This window comes from Bos taurus, chromosome 5 (genome assembly GCF_002263795.3).
Source record: "Bos taurus isolate L1 Dominette 01449 registration number 42190680 breed Hereford chromosome 5, ARS-UCD2.0, whole genome shotgun sequence".
Lineage (NCBI taxonomy): Eukaryota > Metazoa > Chordata > Mammalia > Artiodactyla > Bovidae > Bos > Bos taurus.
In genome coordinates this window covers 28,010,208-28,014,905 of record NC_037332.1, presented here as the reverse complement: position 1 = coordinate 28,014,905, position 4,698 = coordinate 28,010,208, and positions in this window count along the sequence as shown.

Below are 4,698 nucleotides of genomic sequence, written 5' to 3'. Positions count from 1 at the left end.
CAGGCCGGGGCTGGGGGGCAGCGGCGCTCACCATCCTGGAGCCGCTACTGCTGCGGCTGCTGCGGCCGCCGCGGGCAGGAGCAGGACTGGGCAGTGGGGGTGGCCGGACAAGGGGCCGCCCCGGCTCCCCCCGCAGGCAGGACCCCCACCCCCACCCCCTCCTCCCCTCGCCCGCCCCCAGCGCCCTCCCTCGCAGGCCTTTGCTCCCCTCCCCTTTCCCTGCTCCTCCCCTCCCCTAGTGCCCCTCCCTTCCCCCAACTCCCGCCCCTTCCCCGGCCCTCTCCACCCCCGGCCACTTCCCCGCCCTCCCCTCCTCGCCCCCGCCCCGCCCCCATCTCCCCTAAGCTCGCCGGGCCCCTCCCCTCCACCAGCCCGGCCTGGCCCCGCCCCTCTCCTCCCCTAGCTCTAAAATAAATTAGCCACAGAGGGGGAAAAAAGAGCAAATGACCCTTGGTGTGGAGTGTCCTTGCGCCACTCTCAGGCCCGCCCCCGCCTCTCCTGGGCCGCTGGAGCGGGAAGTTGGGGTGGGGTGGAGGCCGGGCCGGGTGGGGAGCGGTCCCCGAAGGGGGAGGCCGGGACAGAGCAGTAGGGCGGCCGAGCGTGTCCGCCGGGTGTGAGCGGCTTCCTGGGTCGAAGGGCAAAGGGGAAAACAGCAGGCCCGGCCCGCCCCGTCCGCTAGCTGCCTTCGACCCCCACTGCCTGGACTGCCTCGGCCTCTCGGCCAAAGCCTGGTGGACTCACTCTTTCATTCCCACCCTCCTACCTGCCCCAGGTGAACTGTTGGCTTTGCCAGCCCGGATGCACAGAGTGGGTGGCATACACGCAGCTCAGCAAGTCCACTGCTCTGCGCGGACTCCAAGTGGGGTGGGTTCGGGGGGAAGACCGAGAGCCCAGGAGGTGGGCAATGGAGGGTGGGATGTGATGTCTAAACTGTGAGCTTCACTGGAGGGCTTTCCCCAGAAGACGGCAGCCACACTGAGCCAAGCAGGATGAATCCCGCACCTGTGATCTGCTTAAGAGTTGTCCAAAGGCGTTCATTGATGAGTGCATTCATTCAAACATTGCGAGCGTCCACTCTGTGCCGGCAACACCTAGCGTCCCACTGGCACATCCTTCTCCCGGGGCAGCAGCTCCAAGGATAGAATTCTGGCAGACACAGTGATTCCAGGCTTCAGCAGCGATCCAGACAGGAAAGGAAACCTGCAGACCCAGCAGCCCGCAGAACCCACTTTGCCCCAGGAGGTTCTAGGAGAGAGATCCAAGCTTAGGTTGGAAATTCCAGATACATTTCCTCCTTTAGGAGATGCTGAGCACCTCGGGTCCCAAGATCGCCTGTGCTCCCACGCAAGGGCAGTGCTGCGGGTCGTGTCTTCTGAGATGTTTTTGTTTCTTTCCGGCACTGCTCACCCTCTCTGACTGAGCACTAGCTGGACAAGGTCAGCTGCCCGGTAGTGCTCTGTCTTCAGTGTTTTGTAGAATTCTAAACTCTCCCCTTCCCTTCTGCTAGTGGTGGTTCCTCTGGGGTCTCACCAGCCCTCTCTGGTAGCTCTGGGTTTTGATCTCCCAGAGTTAAGTACCCTTAAGGGAAACCAGGAGGCTCCTATATTTTTCCCAACCCACAGAAGAAAGCAAGACTAGAACCCAGGCAGTTTCTGGAATTCATCAAAATCAGGATCTTCTCGGACCCCAGAACTCTCTCTTCCTCTCTATTCTACATCCCTAGGACCACACCTTGGCACAGGGTCAGAATGGTGGGGCATTTGAAAACTCTGGCTTCAAAATCGGAAAGGCAGAAGAAATGCAGCCATAGCTGCTGTAGGAAAACTGAACCCCAAGTTGAAGGGACAATCCCGAGACAACAGAGGGAGAAGGAATTTGTTGAGAATTTCTTTACTGATGGGGTATCTGAGGACCAGAGAGAAGAGACATGCTTGGGGTCACACAGCAAAGTTGGATCTAGAATCAACTGTACTCTTTCCACCCTATCTGTCAGGGTCCCCAAGGGTCAGGGGCAGGAATGTTCCCTGACATAAGGGGAATGTCCACATGAGCTGTGCCAGCAGCACTGGTACCGGGAGGCCAAGCCTGGCATTGCTAGGGCAGTGGAGGCCATGCTCCTCCAGGCTCCAGGGTGGGGTGGATGACAGGAGTGAGGGTGGAGGAAGGAGTTGATAAGGTGCTCCCCTGGAGCAGGGAAGGGGTTCTCCTTCACATACACCCCTCCCCCATTCCTCCAGAGCTGGTATGAAAAATGAGGTTAGACCTCAGGAAGGCCTTCCCAGTAAGATAGCATACCGAGAGGCCTTTACCAGACTTGACGGGGGAAAGGGCTGCAACTTGGAGGCGCTGAATTGTTTCTGATGGGCAAACAGGCATAGGTTGACTTATGTTAGTAGATGGGGGTGAGGTTGATCTGGTCACTCCTCTGCGCACCAGGCTCAGGCAGTGAAGTGTGGCTCCTCCTCCCCAAGCTCATTAAAGTCCTGTTAATACATCATCCAGCCTCCTGGGCTGACAAATACTCAATCCTGGCAAATGGCCCTTCATCATGTCTGCCCTCCTGGGCGGGGCCTTGGGGGAGGGTCTGTTCTCTGAGGACTCCTGACTGTCCCCAGTCGAGGTCGAGGGATCTGTGCCCTAAGAGCCCCCTGCTGAGGACAGAGTTCTGGCTGGTCTTGTGATCATCCCTGGGTAGGTCAAGTGCCTGGCGATGGATTGGATAATGATAGTGGTAGTGTTGACGGTAATGCTCTGCTTGGCCTCTGCAGAGAGCCCTCCATTCTTTCCCAGCTCTTTTGCTCATGTGACATCCAAGGAGGAGGCAGATACTATGCTTGGGCGTGCTGCCGAGTGCCTGTGCACGTGTGCGTGTGGGTGCACTTGTGCGTGTGGGTGTGGGACATGGGTATGTGTGCAGAGGTGTGTCTATGTGATCTTCCTGGCCCAGAGACTTGCAAGGCCTTTCCGAAAACATCAAGGAAAACAACCCCTGCTGGCCCAGGGAGAATCAGCATGAAGGGTTTTGAAGGGAGAAAAGAAAGTTAGGGAAGATGCAGAAGCCAGAGAGGGAGGGAGGAGCAGGTGGGGTGAGAAGGAAGGAAAGAAAAGAGCCTGGGGAAGGATGGGGGTAGGGGGAGGAAGGGAGAAAGAAATGGAAGAGAGGAAGAGGAAAGGGCAGGGCGGAGAGACCTCTCTTTGTAGTCCTCTGGATCGGCCACTCAGGAGTCACTAAGAAGCAAGAAAGGAAGGAAATGTGTCCAGGCTGGGGGACTAGGGTGTGTGCCCAGAGCATACCACACCCGCTAGCTACCACACCCCCCACTCACCCTAGGCTCAGGCTACTCCCCTACAAGTGGAGCCGTAACCCTTCTCTTTCTGGCTGTTCAGACTTCAAGGCCCAGTTCCCAGTGCCTCCCCAACCCTGCTCATGCCCTCACTTACTCTTTGTGTGCTTATACCAACTTTGCCTTCCTAGTGAGCTACAGTCTGTGTCTGGGTCCAATCCCCACCTCACAGCTAGCCAAGGGCTCTTAAGAGCTTCCATGAGAATAAGAAAAAGCACCCTTTCCTCTGAGCAGACACAGCTCTGTGCCAGACCACTTAAGACGGGGGAGGAGCTGGCGCTGGCTATCAGTCCCCTCCTTTCCTCCAGAGGCCTGGGACCCAGGGACCCACTTCCAAAATCCTCATACCTCCTCTGGCTTTGCCATTTGGTCTGTGAGCAATAGCGTACCCATCCCACCCCCATCCTGGCCTTTGGGCCAGCACCCCAAACTGAACTGTCATCCCACCACGTTACCCCTATGATATACCCCCACAGAACCTCTCGCTAAGCACCCACACCATTTTAAAACCACAGTCTTCCTCCTTGGAGTATCATTTCACCTATTCTGCTTGGGCAACTCCTATTCATCCTGCAGAACCCCAACTTATATATGTCCTCTTCTGTAAAGTTTCCCTAGCTATCCCCTACTCCCAGCAGAGTTGGTAACTCCTACCCCAGGGCTCTCCTAATCCTTTTTTCTAGGTTCCAGGGATTGAGCCCAATAAATATCCTGCTTCCTGGAAGAACCCTTCCCTTCCTATACCTTATCCAAAGGCATAAGACTCCACCCAAGCCTGCCTGGCTCACTCTCTCACATGCCAGCTCCTCTGGAACTCCACTGGCTTCTCCCTTCCTTAAAGCTTACAGATCCAGGGCAGAATGGGGAACTGGAAATCCAAGTGGCCCAGAGATCTCCCCCACCCCCACACTGCCCTCACTGGGGCTGGGCCTGACAGGAGATTCCCAGCACATCTGGTTGTACTTAAATCATCCAGCGCCCAACTGCTCAGGCATGTTCCCTGCTTTTCTCCCCTCTGCCCTGGCCTCTCCCCTTACTAAACCAGCCTCCCAGGTCTCTCCTCCAGGATGCCTTCCCTGATTGGCCCAGCCTCTGTAACCACAGCCCTCTCTCCAACGAAGGAACGTCCACCACTCTGGGTCTGGGGTCTGGAAGGGTCTGTACTCAAAGAGAGGAGCCCCATCCCTTCCAAGCACTGGTCCTGGATAGAAACCCTCCCCCCAGGCAGGGAGGAGAGCTCACCCAGGGCTTCTCCTCTGTGCCCTTGGCCTCTAGGGTGGCTGCCTCCAGTTACTGTTGCGTAGTGGGTAGTGGGAGCCTTTTTAAAGCTTTGGTTCAGATCCAGACGAAGAGC